The sequence below is a fragment of the Somniosus microcephalus genome, chromosome 18 (assembly GCF_052327205.1).
Source record: "Somniosus microcephalus isolate GS21.2 chromosome 18, FLI_Smic_1.0, whole genome shotgun sequence".
NCBI lineage: Eukaryota > Metazoa > Chordata > Chondrichthyes > Squaliformes > Somniosidae > Somniosus > Somniosus microcephalus.
The window spans coordinates 17,559,105-17,581,951 of NC_141004.1; the positions used below are offsets into that span (position 1 = coordinate 17,559,105).

Genomic DNA, 22,847 nt, shown 5'->3' on the forward strand with positions numbered 1-22,847 from the left:
GTGGGTCTCCACCCCAGGGACAGTCCTGTTACGGAAGCATGTGAGGGGCCACAAAACGGATCCCCTCGTGGAGGCAGTACACCTACTCCACGCAAACCCACAGTACGCGTACGTCAAGCACGCCGACGGGCATGAAGACACCGTGTCCATAAAGGACCTCGCCTCGGCAGGAAGCGACGATGACGACCCATCACCACCACCCCCAGAAGAACCTCCACCATCCCCAGAGGTATCCTCACCACCCCCAGAAGTACCTGCAACACCCCCGGCACATGGGTATGCCCAGGAGGTCACCACGGACTCCCGGTTGGAACCCGAGGTACTGTTGCGACGTTCAGGAAGGACTATCACACCCCCGGACAGACTAAATCTGTAGAAGGGGTGAATGTGATGAAATATGCCTTCATCAGACCTGCTTGTATTGTGTGAACCACACCCTTTTGTTCCTATAGTGTGTATTGGCTACGCCCCTGTCTTTTGCCATATAAAGGTCTCAGGAGCTGTATGAGTCACTCACTACCAGATGAACCCGATGTGGGAAGACCTGCTATGCTGCTATGTTCTTCGTGATTAAAAGCCTTCAGTTGAATCCTTGTCTTTGAGTCATTGATGGCATATCATCCATTACATGGCGCATCAGATTTGATAGAGCTGTTCAAAATTATGAATGGTTCTGATAGGGTAAATAAGGAGAAACTGTTTCCAGTGGCAGAAGGGTCAGTAACCAGAGGACACAGATTTAAGGCGATTGGCAAAAGAACCAGAGGCGACACACCACGTATTTATATAGTGTTTTTAACATAGGAAAACATCCCAAGGCACGTCACAGGAGCGTTATAAGACAAACAAAATTGACACCGAGCCACATAAGGAGAAATTAGGGCAGGTGACCAAAAGCTTGGTCAAAGAGGTAGGTTTTAAGGAACGTCTTAAAGGAGGAAAGAGAGGTCGCGAGGCGGAGAGGTTTAGGCAGGGAATTCCAGAGCTTAGGGCCTAGGCAACAGAAGGCACGGCCACCAAAGGTTGAGCGATTATAATCAGGGATGCTCAAGAGGGCAGAATTAGAGGAGCGCAGATATCTCGGTGGGTTGTGGGGCTGAAGGAGATTACAGAGATAGGGAGGGGCGAGGCCATGGAGGGATTTGAAAACAAGGATGAGAATTTTGAAATCAAGGCGTTGCTTAACCGGGAGCCAATGTAGGTCAGCGAGCCCAGTGGGTGATGGGTGAACGGGACTTAGTGCGAGTTAGGACACGGGCAGCCGAGTTTTGGATGACCTCAAGTTTACGTAGGGTAGAATGTGGAAGGCCAGCCAGGAGAGGTAACAAAGGCACAAGGAAACTTGTGTTTTTTTTTTTTTTTTTTTAAAAACAGCGAGTTGTGGTGATCTGGAATGCAGTGCCTGAAAGGGTGGTAAATATTCAATAGTAACATTCAAAAGGAGAATTGGATAAATACTTGAAGGGGAAAAAAATACAGGGGAATGGGGAAAGTGCAGGGGGGAGTGGGACTAATTGGGTAGCTCGACCACAGGCACGATGAGCCGAATGGCCTCCTTCTGTGCTGCATCATTCTATGATTCTAGGATGTGAATGGCTTCCAGCTTTATAATGAAGTTGCTCGCAGACGATAGGGAGCACGGTTGTAACGTTGAGCCCCTGCGGAATGAGCTGCGATTGGCCTGCCCCCACCCCTGTAAGGTCACTGAAGTACATCCTGTGGGGAAGTGACCTAAATAGGCAAACCCACGGAACGCTAATAGCCTGTAAACTCCCGAGGGCAATTACAACTGCTTGCAAATTTCTGCTTCCAGGTCAGAAGAACCTAGCATGGAAAAAAAACACAGGCTTTCTAAAGAAAATAAAGGTTTTGTACCTGTAAGCAAAACATGACACTTTGGAATGTGATGTCCATGTTAGATGCAAGTCTTTATATGATAAATCAGATACATAATGATGGGTGGTGGGGAAGGGCATATGTTACCCTGAAGACAATGCAAACATCTTTTGAAAAAAGGTCGCAATTTTATCTTTGTTGAAACAACAAACTAGTCTGAAAAGGTTTCAGTAATGCAAGTCGACCAGAAAGTTACTGAAAGAGAAAAAAAAAGAGACAAAAAAAAAAAATTGCACTCTTTTCTTAAAACAGGAGTGCCGTGAGATTCAAGGAACATCATGAGTCAGGAATTCGCACGCACTCAATGAGTATAATTCAGGGAAAAAGAAACAGGAAAGGTTGATGACTAAATATTTTAAATGATCAGTGATGATGGGGGGGGGGGGGGCGGATTTTCAGGGAGTTTGGTCACATGTGGTGTTGCAATCCTGTCAAGCCCCTTCAGAATCTTATGGGGGAAAAATTCAGTATCGCCCCGTTTGGGGCGCCGTTAATCGGCCGTGCGCAAAGTTTAGCGCCTGGCGCTAATTATCGCTTCCGACAGCAAACTTGGCTTTTATCGCCCCTGGAGGTGATTGGAGCGCTAAATCAGGCGCTTCACACCTGTCTTAAGGCGCAAAGGCCGAGGAGCGAGGTGCTACCTCAGAGCGCTGGCGAAGCAAGGAAGGGCAAATCAAAATAAACCTGCAAAGTGCTGCTCAGTACTCAAAACTCCTTCACACAGCGTTGAATCTCTCCAGAAGTCTCTCTCTCTGACTGCGTGGTGCAAAAATGTCACCAACACAAAAAGGCAGGAAGCGGTCGCCTTTAAATAGCGCTCCCCTAGTCCCTTTCTGACAGCATAACGCTCCCCTCAACCTGTCGTTGCTAGCGGCAGACGGTAAGGCAGGGGGCGCCACTCAATATCCGGTCCGGGGCGCTGTACACTCGACTGACATCACAATCTGCCGGCGCAAGAGATCGGGGCGGAAGCGTTTAGTGCCGCCGCAAAATGTCTAGTTAATTTCGCGAGCGGCACAAACATCGCCGCGCCCGGCCTCTAGTTGCTTTGCGCCCCAATTGGCGCCCTCTTAAGGCGCTAACGGGAGGCGCAAACAACTGCATTTTTCCCCCTATATGTTTCAATAAGATCCCCTCTCATTCTTCTAAACTCCAATGAGTATAGGCCCAACCTGCTCAAACTTTCCTCACAAGACAACTCCTTCAACTCAGGAATCAACCTAGTGAACATACATTTATATAGCGCCTTTAACGGAGTTAAGCATCCACCAAGGTGCTTCACTCCATGGAGCCAGTTTTCCAAGTTAGTGCTGCGGTCAGCTGCTCTTCAGTTTAGAAAAAAAAAGCACCCACATCACAGGGACCTAATTAAAAGGCACTTCAACAACAACAAATTGAATTTATACAGCGTCCTTAAAAAGTAGTAAAATACCCCGAGGCGCTTCGCGAGAGCGTTATCAAACAAAATTTGACACCGAGCCACTTAAGGAGATATTAGGACAGGTGACCAAAAGCTTGGTCAAAGAGGTAGGTTTTAAGGTGTGTCATAGGAGGAGAGAGAGAGAGGTGGAGAGGTTTAGGGAGGGAATTCCAGAGCTTAGGGCCTAAGCAGCTGAAGGCACGGCCGCCAACGGTGGAATGACGAAAATCAGGAATGCGCAAGAGGCCAGAATTGGAGGAGCGCAGAGATCTCGAAGGGTTGTAGTGCTGGAGGAGGTTACAGAGACAAGGATGAGAATTTTGTTGCCAGACCAGGGATCAATGTAGATCCCAGAGTACAGGGAGTGGTGAGTGAACAGGACTTGGTGCGAGTTAAGACACTCTCTTAACCCCAGGAAATAAGAGGTTCACGGGGGGTGTATGAAATTATAATTGGTCGTCGCTGCTGCGCGTGGTTAATGGCAGACACATACGCGTCAGCCTCGAGCAGGCTCGAGGGGCCGTATGGCCTACTCCTGCTCCTATTTCTTATGTAGACTGCGGCCGACGTGCATGGGTTTGTATAGCCACGAGTGAAGCCACAACACCGAAACCGATCAAAAGTTCCTGGGCATCGGCAATTCACTTCCTGAAGAGCTGGCGCTTTGTGAAGTGGTTGCAACTTCCGGGGCGAAATAAACAAGGGTTCCTCATGGAGATGAGAGACCAGAACAAGCGGGCTCTAGGGAGGAACCTCAAGTGGTCATTACTGGGCACGCAACAGATGGCTGAAGGCGGCAAGAAAGTTGGTGAACCGTGGGCTATTTATTTGAGCTTATTTGATTACTTCAAATACGTGTGAAGGAAATGATTAAAATACACGACAGAATTTCACACTAACACGCTACCCTGCTCACTAGAAAGGTCTTCAGCCTCCTCGTAACTTGTTTTTTTGCCTCTCTCGGGTGATTACATGGTTGGAGAGGGGAAGGGGCGGACGAGGAGGGAGGAAGCGTTTAGCCATGAAACTCCGGCCATCATGGTGCAGGGCAGCCTTGATGGACCAGCTGGTATTTCACTGCCCATCACTTGTGTATGCTTCTATATATTTTGAAACACTCAAGGTACAACTGTGCCTCAGTGACCACGCTCGATCAGCTCCGATGGACGGGCCACATCGTCCGCATGCCCGATACGAGACTCCCAAAACAAGCGTTCTACTCGGAGCTCCGACATGGCAAGAGAGCCCCAGGTGGGCAGAGGAAACGCTTCAAAGACACCCTCAAAGCCTCCTTGAAAAAGTACAACATCCCCACCGACACCTGGGGATCCCTGGTCAAAGACCGCACAAAGTGGAGGAGAAGCTTCCGGGAAGCTGTCGAACACCTCGAGTCTCTTTGCCGGGAGCAAGCGGAAGCCAAGCGCAGGCAGCGCACGTCAACCCAAGCACCCCACCCACCCGCCCCTTCAACCACCGTCTGCCCCACCTGTGACAGAGACTGTAGGTCCCGCATTGGACTCATCAGTCACCTGCAAGCTCATTTTTAATGTGGAAGCAAGTCATCCTCAGTTCCAAGGGACTGCCTAAGAAGAGTCAGAAGGTTGTGGGTTCAAATCCCATTGCAGAGACTCGAGCACAAAAATCTAGGCTGACACTCCAATACTGGGGGAGTGCTGCACTCTCTGGAGGTGCCGTCTTTCAGTTGATTGGTTAAACCGAGGCCCTGTCTGCTCTCTCGGGTGGCCATAAAAGATCCCACGGCACTATTTCGAAGAGGAGCAGGGGAGTTATCCCCAGTGTCCTGGACAATATTTATCCTCACCCAACATCACTAAAACAAATTATCTGGTCATGATCACATTGCTGTTTGTGGGACCTTGCTTGTGCGCAAACTAGCGGTCGCGTTTCCTGCATTACAACAGTGACTACATTTCAAAAGTACTTCATTGGCTGTAAAGCGCTTTGGGATGGCCTGAGGTCGTGAAAGGCGCTATATAAATGCAAGTCTTTCTTTTTACAACTCAGAGTGGTGCAATCAGTAAAACCACTGACACACAGCCTCAGTGCTCACCAAATGAATCCCAAAGAGCCTCCTTCGGTGGTCGGTTATCGAGCTCATCAATCCACCTGCGTAAACCGTAACCCCAGCTAAAGAAATGCAAATGACCACACTGCGGTTTCACATTGTCTGCTCCACGCACTGCGATTGCTCAGACGACCTCCACCACACCCACCCTTTAATGGGATCGCACGGCTATGTACCGCCTCACCTACCATTTCAAGTGAGGCTCAAATAATCGGGAGGCCACACACACACACACACAAAAGAAATTAGAGCCAGGCCGGTCAGGGGTGGTGTCGGGAAATCACTTCTTCGCGCAAAGGGCAGTGGAAATCTGGAACTCTCTGCCCGCAAAAAGCTGCTGAGGCCGGGGGGCAATTGCAAATTTCAAAACTGAGACTGATAGATTTTTGTTAGGCAATTAAGGGTATTAAGGGTTACAGAACCAAGACGGATAGATGACTTATGGTACAGATTAGCGACGATCTAATTGAATAGCGGAACAGGCTCGAGGGGCTGAATGGCCTCCTCCTGTTCATACTCATTTTGAGCCCGAAAATTTTGCATAACTGACTTGTGTAGGGATACTGGCTTTTCTGCACTCGTGCCAAGAAACCTAGAATGCATGCACCACGTTCTCACGGAAGAGAGCCCAGTCAGTCACTGAATGCAAAATACCCGACAAGCAATCCATACTCCTACAGACATCCCATAATTCGGTCTGGGAGCTTGTGCATTTTCTGCCCGCTTCTACGCTGCTCTTCTACAAAAATTGATTGTACCAGAGTCAGACACATCGCCTGTGAAACAGTCTCTCGCGTCCCACTGAACTCCCATCCGATCCCCACTCAGCCCCTTACGCGGGAGCCGCTGGCCAGCCACACGCTCGCTCTGCCGGTTATTTTGCCTCGGATAAAGTGTGGCACCTCACGGCACAGCCCAAAAACTGGCACTGCCAGGCGAACTGGACTGACTGGCACCTCAAGAGTCAGACCCAAGGGCAGCGCCTTCAAGAGTTCCACAAAGGAGATGGATAAAACAATAAAAAAAACAGAAAAACCTCCACTTGGAGAAAGACCAAGAGGTCCCAGGTCCATTCTTGGAGCCTCACTGAACGGAAACCCTACCCCCAAACCACCTCAGGAGGACAATGCGAAGCATCAACAATGACCCACCCGTAGACAGGCAAAGCCAACCCCAACCAATTCGGAGGGCAGGTTGTGTAAACTTGGTTTGCATTCCCCTTGACTTTAGAAGGTTGATCTTCCAGATGAGAAAGGGAATCAATAGTTTCTCTGTAGCTAACCGATCTCCTCTGGTGGGGGAAATCCATTAAACAAAAAGGGGGCATAATCTTAAAATCAGAGCTTGGCTAGTTAAGAGTCAAATTAGGAACCACTTTTTCCACACAAAGGATAGTGGAGATCTGGAAATCTCTCCCACAGATACTGGGTCAATTAGGTTTTCAAGACTAATGATGGAATATGGAGCAAAGCTGGGTAAAGTGGGTTAAGGTACAGATCAGTCATGATCTAATTGAATGGTGGAACAGGCTCAAGGGGTTAAATAGCCCAGGCCTGCTCCTATGTTCCAACCAACAACATTTACGAGCACCCAGGACGCTCCCGCCAACGCAACTGAAATCTAGACACGGAGGCCCAAATGCTCAACCCACTCAAAGCCAAAGTACAGAAAGTAATAAGGAAGGCAAATGGCATGTCAGCCTTTATGGCATGGGGGTTGGAGTATAAGAGTAAGGAAGTCTTGCGACAATTGTACAGGGCCTTGGTGAGACCACACCTGGGGTACTGTGTAAGAAATCACACAACACCAGGTTATAGTCCAACAGCTTTATTTGAAATCACAAGCTTTCGGAGCGCTGCTCCTTCGTCAGACGAAGGAGCAGCGCTCCGAAAGCTTGTGATTTCAAATAAAGCTGTTGGACTATAACCTGGTGTTGTGTGATTTCTTACATTTGTCCACCCCAGTCCAACACCGGCATCTCCACACCATGGGTACTGTGCACAGTTTTGCTCTCCTTATCGGAGAAAGGATGTACTTGCCTTAGAGGCGGTGCGACAAAGGTTCACTCAATTAGAGGGCTGTCCTATGAGGAGAGATTGAGCCTATACTCTCGAGTTTAGAAGAATGAGAGGCGATCTCATTTAAACATAAGATTCTGACAGGGTAGATGCCGAGAAGTTGTTTCCCCTGGCTGGAGAGTCTAGAACTAGGGGGCATAGACTCAGGATAAGGGGTAGACCATTTAAGACTGAGATAAGGAGGAATTTCTTCACTCAGAGGGTTGTGAATCTTTGAAATTCTCTACCCCAAAGGGCTGTGGATGCTGAATCTTCGAGTATATTCAAGGCCGAGATCGATAGATTTTTGGACTCTCGGGAAATCAAGGGATATGGGGATCGGGCGGGAAAGGAGTGGAGGTAGAAGATCAGCCATGATCTTATTGAATGGCGGAGCAGGCTCGAGGGGCCGTATGGCCTACTCCTGCTCCTAATTCTTATGTTCTTAAACCTTAATATAATGTTCCCCTGCCCAATACATGTAGTGTATTCAAACAGTACAATAGATTCATAAAATTTAATGCAAACTTTTCAAAGCTCAACACAAAGAATAACCCCACGCCCCTCTTCCTTTACCCTATTTGCATTATAGTGGCTACAATTTATTTTGATTGCCAAAAAAATACAAGAGAGTTTTCAGTTTTCCCTTACTGTTCCACTTCTTTCCAAATTCCTTATTTTACAGCTCATTTTTAATTCTTTTAATTTCAGGTTTTACTGGAGTTGGCATGCTTTGTACCCAACTTATTCTTGGTATTGTCCTCTGTTCCCATGTGAATTCATACAGTCATCGCCCAGGTAGTAGTGGTGACGCGACTCTCGGGAGGACGGGTGCACCCGGGCCCCAGATCCTTCTCCAACTGATTTGCCCCCTCTCCCTGCTGCACACAGAATGAGGTGTAAAACTCCATTTAGAGAAAAAATATATGCACCCAGCTATATCTGCGCCCCTTCCAATTCACTCGCTGTTCCCCAACTGGAGCGTAAAACATGCTCATTCAGACAATACCGCTGTCACTCTGTCTGTACAGACAGCTGTCAGGAGACAAGATGGATGCCTGCAGTAGGAACAAGATTGATTGGGTCTATCCATGAACCCTTCCCTCAGAACAATGACCAAAGAAGAAGAAAAAAAAAAATCACACTCGCGCCGCTGAAGTTGGGCACCATTTTGTTTACGATACGAACAGTGGAACTCTCAGGTTATAGGCCACTTCCTCCTCCCCGCAACCCCGCCTCCTCCCTCCCACCAAGGTCATGGAGCCTGGCATTACTGGCCCATCCTAACAGTTAACTCTCACTCCACTAACAACCACAGAGTTTTACAGCACCCTGAACCTTCTGTACAGTTACACGTGGAGTAATCCGTACCCTGCTAAAATGAACTTTCTTTTGAGTAGTAGGGAGTTTTAAGCAAAGTGTCCACTTTTCTTATGGCTGAACCCTGCTTTTCCTTTGCTTCTTTTCTCAGTGGGGTCTCTCCCCCTCTGATACTATAACCATCTACGAGGGCCTCCCTCCATCACACACTGCCCAGAGCAGTGAATGCCTCTCTCTAGCATGCACTCTCCCCCATTGAGAGGAGGGAAGGGGCAGGTGACCTCACATGCACCGTCTTCTGAAGCCAAACACCAGTAAGAGCAGGACAACACTGCAATCCTCGATTCCAGGAAGACATGATGGGGGTAGTCATAGTGAGTGAAAGGAGGTAGCTGAGATACTGGATGTGATAAAAATTGATAAAGAGGAGGTACTAGAAAGACTGGCTGTACTTAAAGTAAATAAGTCACCAGGACCAGATGAGATGCATCCTTGGATACTAAGGGAAGTAAAAATTGCAGAGGTACTGGCCATAATCTTCCAATCCCCCTTGGATACAGGGGTGGTGCCAGAGATCTGGAGAATTGCAAATGTTACTCCCTTGTTCAAGAAAGTGTGCAAGGATAAACCCAGCAACTACAGGCCAGTCAGTTTAACGTCGGTAGTGGAGAAGCTTTTAGAAACAACATGGACCATGTACAGCAGGCACCTCAAAGCACTGGAGAGGTACCACCAACGCTGCCTCCGCAAGATCCTGCAAATCCATTGGCAGGATAGGCGCACCAACGTCAGTGTTCTTGCTCAGGCCAACATCCCCAGCATCAAAGCTCTGACCACGCTCAATCAGCTCCGATGGACGGGTCACATTGTCCGCATGCCCGATACGAGACTCCCAAAACAAGTGCTCTACTCGGAGCTCCGGCACGGCAAGCGAGCCCCAGGTGGGCAGAGGAAACTCTTCAAGGACACCCTCAAAGCCTCCTTGAATAAGTGTAACATCCCCACCGACACCTGGGAATCCCTGGCCCAAGACCGCACAAAGTGGAGGAGAAGCATCCGGGAAGGCGCCGAACACCTCGAGACTCTTCGCCGGGAGCAAGCGGAAGCCAAGCGCAAACAGCGGAAGGAGCGCACGTCAACCCAAGCACCCCACCCACCCGCCCCTTCAACCACCGTCTGCCCCACCTGTGACAGAGACTGTAGACCCGCATTGGACTCATCAGTCACCTGCGAACTCATTTTTAATGTGGAAGCAAGTCATCCTCGGTTCCGAGGGACTGCCTAAGAAGAAGAAGAAGAAGAAGAGAAACAATAAATCAGGGACAAAATTAACAGTTACTTGGGCAAGTGTGGATTAATTAAGGAAAGCCAGCACGGATTTGTTAAAGGCAAATCGTGTTTAACTAACTTGATCGAGTTTTTAGATGAGATGAGAGGGCTGATGAGGGCAATTTGGTTAATGTGGTGTACATGGAGTTCCAAAAGGCATTTCATAAGGTGCCCCATAATAGGCTTGCCAGCAAAGTTGAAGCCCATGGAATGAAAGGGTCAGTGGCAGCATGGATACAAAATTGGCTAAGTGACAGGAAACAGATGTAGTGGTGAACGGTTGTTTTTCAGACTGGAGGAAGGTATACAGTGGTGTTCCCCAGGGGTCGGTACGAGGACCACTGCTTTTCTTGATATAGATTAATGACTTGGACGTACAGGGCACAATTTCAAAATTTGCAGATGATGCAAAACTTGGAAGCATAGTGAACAGTGAGGAGGATAGTGATAGACTTCAAGAGGACAGAGACAGGCTGGTGGAATGGGCGGACACATGGCAGATGAAATTTAACGCAGCAAAGTGCGAAGTGATACATTTTGGTAGGAAGAACGAGGAGAGGCAATATAAACTAAAGTGGGTGCATGAACAGAGAGACCTGGGGGTATATGTGCACAAATCGTTGAAGGTGGCAGGACAGGTTGAGAAAGCAGTTAAAAAAAGCATACGAGATCCTGGGGTTCGTAAACAGAGGCATAGAGTGCAAAAGCAAGGAAGTTATGATGAACCTTTATAAAACACTGGTTTGGCCTCAACTGGTGTATGGTGTCCAATTCTGGGCACCGCACTTTAGGAAGGATGGGAAGGCCTTAGAGAGGGTACAGAAAAGATTTACAAGAACGGTTCCAGCGATGAGGGACTTCAGTTACGTGGATAGATTGAAGCAGCTGGGGCTGTTCTCCTTGGAGCAGAGAAGGTTGAGAGGAGATTTGATAGAGGTGTTCAAAATCATGAGGGGTCTAGACAGAGTAGAGAGAGAAACTGTTCCCATTGGTGGAAGGGTCGAGAACCAGAGGACACAAGTTTAAGGTGATTGGCAGAAGAACCAAAGGTGACATGAGGAAAAACTTTTTTTTTTTTTTTTTTTTATTAAACGCAGCGAGTGGTTAGGGTCTGGAATTCACTGCCTGAAAGGGTGCTGGAGGCAGATTCAATCGTGGCTTTCAAAAGGGAGTTGGATAAGTACGCAAAGGGGAAAAAAATTTGCAGGGCTACGGGGAAAGGACGGGGGTGTCTGACTAGCTGAGGTGCTCTTGCAGAGAGCCAGCACGGGCTGAATGGTCACAGCACAGAAGGAGGCCATTCTATGATTCTATTCTATGGGGCAGAAGGGGAGAAATGAGGGTTTTAAAAGCAGCATCACAAGCACAAACCCATCCCCCATAACACCGGTGCACATGCTGCACTCCTAGACTCAGATGTCATTCTTCACTCTCCGGAATTGGCCACCATCCATGACCTGGAATTTCTGGCTTGCAACCCAGAAATTCTACATGTAATTCTCACCTTTGTGGTTTGGAGCAAACAGTACTTGCTCATATTTAGCACCGAACCATTCCTTTGGCACTTCAGTCCTTGCACTTATCTCTACAGGATACTATCTTTCATTACACTATGGTTTTAGTGGTTACAAGGCACAGGCAGGTACAAAAAACATTTTTCATTTCAACGATGCGACAAAGACCTTTGCTTCGCTCGCACAGACAGATACAAAGCAGGCATCCTCCCTATGCTCGATTCAAATGAAGCTCAGTCATGTAGCTGCCACAACAGGGACAACAGCCTTGTGTTGTGTTTACTGGATAAGGCCCTTCAGACCTGTAATGTTGCAGGTCGTTACCTGAAATCACCCAGGAACTCATGTCCAAAGGGCCACTGAGGATTCAGAGAGGGCGTAAGTAGCACAGTGTAGTTCTGGCACAGACGCTAGGAGCTGTACAAGTACAGAGGCAGAAGAGACACCAAATCCAGATTAATTCCTAAATGCCAAATAGGAACAGGAGGAGGCCATTTAGCCACTCGAGCCTGTTCCGCCATTCAATGAGATCATGGCTGATCTACGATCTAACTCCATATACCCGCCTTTGGCCCATATCCCTTACCACCTGTGGTTAACAAAAAGCTGTCAATCTCCGATTTAAAATTAATTGATCTAGAATCAATTGCCATTTGCTGAAGAGAGTTCCAAGGTGTCAGCTGTGGCTCAGTGGGCAGCACACTTGCCTCCAAAATGAAAAGGTTGTGGGTTAAAGTCCCACTCCAGGGATTTGAGCACATAAATCTAGGCCGACACTCCAGTGCAGTGCTGAGGGAGTGCTGCACTGTCAGAGGTGCCATCTTTTGGATGAGATGTTAAACTGAGGCCCCGTCTGCCCTCTCAGGTGGACGTAAAAGATCCCATGGCACTATTTCGAAGAAGAGCAGGGGGAGTTCTCCCCGGTGTCCTGGCCAATATTTAGCCCTCAATCCACATAACAAAAACAGATTATCTGGTCATTATCACATTGCTGTTTGTGGGAGCTTGCTGTGCGCAAATTGGCTGCCATGTTTCCCACATTACAACAGTGACTCCACTTCAAAAATACTTCATTGGCTGTAAAGCGCTTTGAGACGTCCGGTGGTTGTGAAAGGCTTCATAAATGTAAGTCTTTCTTTTTTTTCCAAACTTCTACCACCTTTCACTCCCGAAAGGTCTGGCTCTATTTTTTAGACTCTGCCCCCTAGTCCTAGAATCCCCAACCAGCAGAAAAAGTTTCTCGCTATCTACCCTAATATCCTGAAAACTTTGATCAGATCACCCCTTAATCTTCTAAATTCTAGAGAATACAACACTAATTTGTGTAATCTCTCCTCGTAACTTAACCACAATTCATCTCTGCCTGCTCGAGACTCTAGGTGAACATGACTTGGGGACACTCAACATTTTTAAAAAAATAATCATTCTGGAGATGTGGATGTCATTGGAGAGGCTGGCATTTATTGCCCATCCCTAGTTGCCCTCGAGAAAGAAGTGGTGGGCCGCCGCCTTCTTGAACCGCTGCAGCCCGTGTGGTGAAGGTGCGTTTAGGTAGGGGGGGTCCAGGATTTTGGCCCAGCGACAATGAAGGAATGTTGATAGATGTCCAAGTTGGGATGGTGTGCAACTTGGATGGGACTTGGAGGCGGTGGTGTTCCCATGCACCTGTGCCCTTGTCCTTGTCCTTCTAGGTGATGGAAGTCACGAGTTTGGGAGGTGCTGCCAAACTGTGGACAAACAGGTCACAAAGGCTGTGAAGCTACAGGTTAGATGATCCAAGCTGAGGATAAATAAACACATTTGTTTAAAAGCAAAAGGTCAAATTTGACCTGCGCTCAAATCAGAATCTCATTAGTGTAAATTAAAACAGCTGAACCTGTGAAACATCAGGTTTAATCAGCTGAAAGTGAGCTTGCTTTCAAATACAATATTACAACCCAGCAAGGCTCTTGGAATCTGATCAGCTGCTTCAGTGATGCCTCAGGAGGATGCGCACCATCTGAACGACTACATGCTCCTACAACAGGTTGGGATATGGAGCGACCAACATTTTGGGGGCAAAAGCTAAGAAAGATAAATAAGTTGCGATACTACCGTACATGTATGTACACACAAATTACTGAATATTTAGACAGGATTAAACAAACATTAAACGACAGCAAAAGTACTTGGGCTGTGGGAAACAGCATTCAAACCAAGGCAACAGTTTCGGAAACACGAACTGGAGCAAAATGACAACCATCGCCATTATCAGAACCATGGAAGTTTACAGCACAGCTGGAGGCCATTCGGCCCATTGCGTCTGCTTTCTTGCTAGAGCAATCCAAAAATGAATCCCACCGTCCTAGTCTCTCTCCAAAGCCTCCGTCCCCCCCCCCCTCTCCCAAATACTTATCCAATTTATCCGATAAAAGATGCAACGGCCTCTGCCTCAGCGACTCACGGTAACAAAACATTCCATGCTCCAACAAATTCCAACTTTTGCTTTCTTTGCCGTGCTTAGCAACACAATCACTGCTGCCACCTTCAGAACACAAAATTCATGCTTAATGTACGGAGAAATGACGAGCGCCGTCAACCTGTCCTGTTTGTTTGGATTCCGCGATCCGACCGGGAGCGATATCAGCTCCGGAGCGACGCTTCATTTAATGCACAACCTGCCTGTCTCCACCGCGCGGTCAAAAATGATTTACGAAGAGCACAATTTTGGGCCGTGGGGTGGGGGGGCAAGGGGAACGTTAAAAAAAAATTCGGCACACGTCTGGCGATATGCGACAAATAAAATCGATGTTAAATTTGAACTGGTTTATTCAAAGCTGTTTGTTCCGCGTGCTGGGCTCAGAGCTTCGAAGGCACATAAAACACTCCACGCTCCCGACAAATAAAAACGGTGTCATTTCCTCTTAATGACGACAAATTTTTAAAAAATAACAAAAATAAACTGAAACAACTACCTTTCAGGCAACAAAAAAAAAAATCACTTGTTCAAAGAGGCAGCGGCTAGACGTCTCGAAGCGCATGCAGACACAGACAGCGTGACCCTAAGTGACTACAGCAAGCGCCTGCAGTGCACGCTAGCACTGAATGTGGGGGAGGAGGGTGAAGGGAAATTAGTTTATTTAATCCTCGTATCAGCTTAGAAGTGTGATTATATTTGTGTGTATGATAATCGATCATTGTTCCTTTTTGAAAGAAAAAATCAAAGTCGCCCATTCAATATTAATTCAGGTCACCGAGCTGCACAACTGCCGTAGAATTTGTGTAGACACAAGTTGGGGTTAAAGATGGTGAAGAGTTAATATAGTGTTTCCACAGTGCCAGCCTTCCCCCCTCAACAAAGTCAAGACGACATAAATCAAAGGTTTCCCAGTGCAGGTGAATATCAAGGACGATAACCCGTGTGCTGGGCTGGTATCGACTGCTGTCACCAGAAACCAAATCATTGACGCCCGCTCTAAACAAAGCAAGAGTTTTAAAACTCTGCTCCTGCAACGGGGTGCTGCTTAATTTTAATCGAAGCATGACAGATTCTGCGTCCATTCCAACCAACCGCGGAGAATGCACGCAGACACAATTTAAAGTAGAATGGCGCATCTAGCTATTGGAGACAAAATTGGCGCCACTAGGCCCCAGACCAAAAAAAAACCCTCCTTGTGGAAAAGGTTATTCCCCCCTCCCCCCATTTGCAAAGGGGAACTGGATAGTTTTGAGTGGTCAGCAAAGTTAATCAGATTCACTTTCATTGTTAAAAATAAAAGCTTAGGATTTGTTTCCGACTGGATCACGAACACAGCAACAAAAATATTGTCCCTTGCACCCGCACGGCACTGTATACAAACAGCTGTGGTTTCGACCAGTGCCAATCGCACCGCCATTGTCACCCCGAGAGTCAAAATTGAAACGCATTAAAAAAAAATTGAAGAGCCAATAAATAACTGAAAGGAAATGAACTTTGCTGATAAGAGGCCGTATCGGATACCATGTAAATAATGTACGCATATAAGCTCAAACTGCGGACCTCTTTCATTGTATGCTCCACAATGCTTCTGTTTTTAAAAAAATCATTACATTATGTATTCTGGATTCCTTGCACGTACAGCTTCAACTCCAGAAGGAAGCGGTCCGGACATTTTTCAGCCTCTAACTTTTAACAGCACTCTCTACCTCAGACTCCTACACAGCGCTAGCCTGGCCTCACATTTCAGCAGGCCCAGTTGTAAACTTGACTCAAGAGGCAAGTCAAGCAATACCACAAACGACATTATATGCAAGCAAACAGGCAAGGTTTTTTTTTAAATAAACAAAAAAAGACAAATTTGCTTCAGATCATTTGTCGCTACTACAGGTAGATCCCAAAGGGATTAAAGATATGACTCATTCCCTCAGCCCCGCCGGAAAACTCTCGTCAGGCCAACTCTGCAGAGGTGCGGGTTTAACAGGCAGCCGAGATCAAACCCCGGGTCACGCTTACGATAACGGCATTTCTATCTCCAGAACAGTCGGTCGAGTCTACGGTGAGAAAATAAAAGCTGAAAATGATCGTCGGTGGGTCGCAACTCGGAGCAAGCGGCTTTCAAGTGAACACAGGATCTAAAGTTCCCTTTTTGATGTAGAAATAGATATTTTTTTTTTTTTTTTTTTAAATTCAGTTGCCCAAAATTTAGAAGATTAATTTGAAACAAATTCATCTAGGAACAAATTAAGAGTTGAAAAAGCACCACAATTTAGTTAAATACCAGGATATTATTATTAATCATTTACAGTTCCACCGTCGATGCATTTGAACAGGACTCATCGGATGGAAACAAAAACCTACTCAAAATCTTACCCTCTCCCAACTAGGATTTCAACTCTTTGAACCAACAGAGCTAGTCAGTCAATCAGGGGACAGAACTACTTGAAATCAATCTAAAATCTGCTGGCAAAGCCCCCACCCCAGCCCCGGCTTGCTCACCGACAAGTCCACGGCACGGCACAACACTAAATTTAAGTTCTGAGCACCGGCAAGTTGGCTTTGAAGTTCTTCCTTATTTATTGCTTGATGGATTCAACTGATCATCTGCTAACCCCTTTTAACTGGACTGGTGTGGGTACTGACAGCCCCTACATGGCGAGTTTTTATTTTATTTTTTTTACAAATGAAACAAATCGCACCCAATGCAAAAAGTAGCAAAGTAAGGGCCGAGTGAGCTTTTGTGTCGCCCGAAAGCTAAATTGTTTATTGCCCAAGTATCAAGAGCAGCGCTGATCACACGATACCTGCCCACTGTAAACAGAACGCCACCGTATACAATGTATAGCACAGTAACAGCGCCAGACAGTAACAAGACTTTCAGCGCCTCACTTGACTCAATAGTATTTTTCAATATTAATCTACTAGCAGTGGTAAATCAGATACTTACAGCCAACTCTCAGGGACAAACTGAGAGCCCCACCTCCATCCTACCACTTTATATATCATTATGGTAGTTTCCATCGATTTTCTGGCGACACCACACACTGACCTATACATATTCCATCTCCACCCCAACAGAAAACTCATTCGGCGCCTTGTCTGTCTAGCGCTTAGCCTGGTCACCCAGCCCACTCACTTCTCCTTTCCAAGCAGTGTCTGTCCTGTTGTACATTTTACCCCAGTTGCCCCATTCACACTACTCATCCCCTCGTCCCACAGTTCCAACCCGAGCAGCCCCCTCCCCGTGCCAACCTGCATGCTTTAAATCCCCTTCACTCCCAACAATGCCAGCCCATGCATTTTACCCTCGCCCAACAGCACCAGCCCAACATCGCAAGGCTAAAATTAACACTACCCGCAATCTGAAACAAGTCGGAATAACAACATCGCACACACAAGCACCGTTTCTCCTACACTGCTCACCCCCACCTGGACTAATTTCAGTGCTGGGTAAGAGACCTGCTGTGTGAAGTGGTGCCCTATTAGAATCAACCCACGGTAGGTTTATTAAAACCAGCCTGCGCCTTTCAGGGCTCTCAATGACATCCCAGCTAGACTTTCCAATATTCCATCAGACAAGTCAAAACCCTTCTGCTCGCCCCCAGCTGCAGAGGGAGTCCTGCCGGTTAAAAGGAAGGATACACCACAAGCCCGACTGGGATTGTCAAAAATCATCATCAATGAGAAGGGGAAAGGTGACATTTTAAAATGAACCCAAATTAGGTGCAAAGTTATAAACAGCAGCTGAATCCACCTACAGACTTCAGATCGGTCTTTAAATTTAAAAAAATAAAATTAGATTTTTTTTAAATTTTTTTTTTAAATCCTTCTCGGTTCAGTGCCGTTTGCCAATCCAGCACCTGCCTAAAACCAAATCCCAACTCCAGACATAAACATTCTAACGACCAAATCCCTATTTTCAAAGCAGAGCTCAGTGCAAGATTTCACAGCACCTGCATGCAGGGAGGGTGCGTTGGTGCAATTACCCCCCAAACCCCAATTTTAAAAATAAGGTGACATTTTAATCTGGATTCCGAATGTGTCATGATCACAAAAAAAAATCAGTCGTTGTTTACCACAAGCTACAAGGCTCCAAATTTGACCAGTGTCGCGAGGCGGATGAATCCTGCGCCACTGCCACAGTTGTGAGCATTCAGGTCTCAGAAATGCACAGAATGTACAATCCCATGGCTATTGTTCTCAGTGCTGAAGCGAGATTACTCCGTGACCTTTCAGACCATTCCCCCTGTGCTCTTTCAACACCTACTGATTTCCACAATAGGGAGGTCTTTTCAACGAGAGAGAGAAAAAAAAGTCCTGAAGTAATCACACCACAGCCTTGAAACTAAAAAGCCTGCCAGCCAGTAATGCAATCAGTTGCAGAATATTTGTTTAGAGCACTTATTGAGTGACAATTAATATATATATATTTATATTTATTTATTTATTTTTTAAAGACACATTTCCCAGCCACAGGATGGCGAAATGAAGCAGCCGTGTTTCAGCGACACTGAAGTAGAAAATAAAAGTTTGCAATCAATCGCGGAAACTCCAGGGTTTTTATAAAGAAACTCCTTCCCACCCTCCAAAGCTTCAAGGTTGCTGAGAGAGGCACAGAGAGAGGACAGAGCATCGAAACACACAGATCCCAAGGCAGAGCAGCAGAAGCTGGACTCAGAGACAGCATTGCAATTTGTTAAGTTGTGGCCCTTTTTAAACGAGTCAACAAAGCCTTACTCACACAACCTAATTCTTTATTTCAGTAGGCCACGAGTGCCTTTCCCCCCCGCCCCCCAATTGCTCTGCACACACTTGCATATTGTGGTCCTTTTTTATTTTCCTCTAATTCTTGTTTTATATATATATTTTTTTTTTTTTTTTTTAAAAAGGAGGCCCTTGCTGTTGGAGCCCTGTTGTAAAGAAGTCCATGGCTGAGACTCGTTTGTCCACTGGAAGCTTAGCTGGATTAGCAACTCTCTACTTGAACTGGATAAGGGGCCCTGTGTAAACTGTAAATAAATAATTCGGAGAATGATATTCAGAAATGGAAACATTTACAGAAAACTCTCTGTTGTAGGTGATGGGAGCTTTACGGTCGGAAACGTGTCCCAGTGGAGTCCAGATGTACAAGAATGCTCTCAGCAAACTTTTTACAAAGAAAAGTATTGTGATTTTGAAAACAGTAGTGATTATTTTTTACACGTAGCAACCATTATAGCAGATATTACAAACTTCAAAGTATAGGCTCCAATATTTGATGTGTTCAATCCAATATTGGCTTCCATGGTACTCCTGTGCCCAGCAGGAAAACTCACAGCTTTGAAAAGCATTCAAAAATATCTCACTTAACTTCAAGTCATTTTCAATTTTCCCCTAAACTGGCCGCTGATTACAAAAGATTTTCTGCTTTAAAATGAATTGATGTCCCTTATCCTGTTTCTTTGGGGGGCTTGGGGTTGTTTTCAGAGAAGGGGGGTTATACACAAAGCATTGGGATGAGGAATCCACTCCCACTCTTGCTAGACAAATAAAACACTGACTGACTAAAAGACACACAAATCAACATTTCTGTCTGATCGAGTAACCTTTTGCAAGGAAGCAGAGGGGGTCATGACAACAGGAGTATTTCACGTTGTGGTGTGACTATCCGAGCGGGACACAGCTCTTCCTGAAATTCCCTACACTCGAGTCAGGCTGAGGAGATTGGATAGGTGCTCCCACTGGACGGTGAACTGGTCACTTCTGGCCCCCCCCCAGTTATTATAGAAGACGTTTTTTTGAGTGAATGCATAAGCGTATATGGCAAGAATTTTCTGTTCTGGCCCTAGAGTTAACTAAAAAAAAATTAAAAGGCAGAACTCCAAATCAGCTGCAAAAATTATAAAACAAATTCAGTCACTCACTCATAATATTTTTAAAAAGAACTGGCTTTAAGCAGCTGTGTGGGTTTAGGTCCCGTATACCACAGCATGTCCGACAGGAACACAATATTGTCCGGGGCACATCCTGTTTGAGAGAAGGGAAAGTACACGGAGAGCAAATCTGGGGCACAATGATGGATCTAAACCCAACGTAATCTGTTGTACATGTGCGGGATTAAGCAGGGAGACGGAGGCATGAGAATATTCACAGTCCCTTCCAAGTTTCCCCATCTAAAAAGGTTATACTGTAGCCTACAGTAAAACAATAGTTTCTATCAGACACGATGGAGCGTCCGTCAGAGAGAGAGAGAAGGACAGACAGGCTTGAAGAGGGACCACTGCTTAATGGAGAGGGGGAACCTTTAAATAAAATAAGTCACTCACTTACAAGCCAGTTTGGTCGAGAATTTAAGCAGTCTGCCAATTTAAAGGGAAACTGATCACCGGTGTGGTTCTAAGATGAATAATTTGCAAGTAGTAAAATAAATAAGGGAACAGCAGGCAAGATTAAAAGGCAACCAAATTCAGCTACAAAAATGAACAGCGATTTATCCCCTGCAGTTCCATCTTGTCACACTAACTTCGATCAGGAATCACCTGGTTATTTTATTAAAAAACAGAAGATTAATACGGTGGCACTACTTGTTCAGTGTTTGTGGACAACACACACAGCACTGGACTAAAATCAACTGAAAGCATATATAATTACCCCCAAAACAGGCGGGAATGTGCTGTCGAAACAGAGTCACTCTGTGGTCTATCAATAGACGAACAGGAATTAACACACTAACAATCGTTCCATTTATAGAGAGGGAGAGAAAAAAAGTTGTAATATATAAATAATAAATGGGTTCCTGTAGTTAATGATGGCGCCAAGCGTCCTGTCAACTTTCTTGAGGTTTTTTTCCCCCACTCTAAGTCGCCTATTTTATAAATAATAATATTTTAAAAAATATTTACCGTTCTAAAATTGTTGACGGCTCCCAGTTATAATCAGATCCTCCCAACTTCCAACTCCACTCACGAAATGTGCGTGAGTGCTGAAAAAATATTTTGCTCAGCAGAAGTTTTCAGGGAAGAACTTTTTGTCTAAATTTTTTTTTTAAACCCTTAAACTGCAACTGACCAGCCACTGGTCAGGTTTCACTCTGCAACTACATTGATTGGTAAAGATGCAAAAAGCAAAATAACAATCTCTATATATTAAGAAAAACCCCACATACACACACAATTTCATGTATTGAGAGAGAGGGGAAGGAGGGGGAATTTAAAAAGTGCAGATGTTGTCAAAGAGGCAAGTGTTGCATTGAACTTTAATACAGGGCAGTGAAAGTGAAAATGAAATGTACAGGACACTGGAGCCAGTATTGGGAGTGCAGAAAGGGATTAAAGCAACTTTAGCAGCAGAGACCCAAGAACCAGACCCCAGACCCCCGGTCAGTATCCCCCGCTTCCCTTCCCTTCCCCCCGGGTCCCAGCCCCACTTACAGCGGACACTCCTCGCCTCCTCTTGTCCTTTTGTTCCCTTTGACTCGGGCGTCTTAGCTCTGGGCTCCGGGCTGGGTTGGTGCCGGTTCAGAAACAACAGCAGCAGCAGCAGCCCTGGGTCCTTCCTCCCTCCCCGGGATTGGGAGCAGCCAGGCGGTCTCACACGATTCAGCTCAAGGAGGGAGGGGAGAAGAAGGAGCAGCAATAACAACAACAACAAAAAAATCAAAGCTGCTGCTGTCGGCGGCGAGTCTGCTCCGAGCCCGGCTCCTCTCCCATTGTAACCCAGCGGCGGCACTTAAAGGGGCAGGTCCGCAGCCCTCGGAACCTTTGGCCGACAGCAATCTAATTAAAGGCGCGGTATTGCTACTGTCATTCAAGGAAGAAACGTACAACAACAACAAAAAAAACCCATACTGACCACCCAGGAATATTTGTCATTCAATCCATTCCTTGTTTCAGCTTGCTATTTAAAAAATGAGTACATTGAAAAATAACTTAGCGCTGCACATTGTATGAGAATTAACAGTTCAGCTAGTTCTCCCCCTGCTATGAATTGTTCATTTAAATGTGTAGTTAGACATAGTTCACTGTACTATAGGTCTGAGAGACCAGTCTGTAGGGACACTGCAGTCCACCTCTCTGCAAGGACTTGGTTGAATTGCTGAGAGGGTTGATATGGAAAACAAATCTTCTTCTTAGGCAGTCCCTCGGAACCGAGGATGACTTGCTTCCACATTAAAAATGAGTTCTCAGGTGACTGATGAGTCCAATGCGGGACCTACAGTCTCTGTCACAGGTGGGGCAGACGGTGGTTGAAGGGGCGGGTGGGTGGAGTGCTTGGGTTAACGTGCGCTCCTTGCACTGCCTGCGCTTGGCTTCCGCTTGTTCCGGCGAAGAGACTCGAGGTGTTCGGCGCCTTCGCGGATGCTTCTCCTCCACTTTGTGTGGTCTTGGGCCAGGGATTCCCAGGTGTCGATGGGGATGTTGCACTTTTTCAAAGAGGCTTTGAGTTGTCCTTGAAGCGTTTCCTCTGCCCACCTGGGGCTCTCTTGCCGTGCTGGAGCTCCGAGTAGAGCGCTTGTTTTGGGAGTCTCGTATCGGGCATGCGGACAATGTGACCCGTCCATCGGAGCTGATCGAGCGTGGTCAAAGCTTTGATGCTGGGGATGTTGGCCTGAGCGAGAACACTGACGTTGGTGCGCCTATCCTGCCCAATGGATTTGCAGGATCTTGCAGAGGCAGCGTTGGTGGTACCTCACCAGTGCTTTGAGGTGCCTGCTGTACATGGTCCATGTCTTTGAGGCATACAGGAGGGCGGGAATCAGCTTTCATTTCTACAGCATCTTTCACAACCTCAA

At 46.5% G+C, this 22,847-nt stretch overlaps 1 protein-coding gene across 4 annotated transcripts in view; it reads right to left on the bottom strand.

The window, feature by feature from the left end:
- Positions 1-21,811, bottom strand: part of LOC147105059 (transcription factor SOX-13-like) — a 190,804-nt gene extending 168,993 nt beyond the window's left edge. For 2 of the 4 annotated variants that reach the window (XM_086011115.1, XM_086011114.1), the window contains exon 1: positions 21,487-21,810. The gene's annotated coding sequence lies outside the window, so the exon portion shown is untranslated. Of the gene's footprint in view, positions 1-21,486 lie in introns of all 4 variants that reach the window. The other 2 variants (XM_086011116.1, XM_086011119.1) reach the window with 2 other exon arrangements.
- Positions 21,812-22,847: the final 1,036 nt, after the last annotated feature.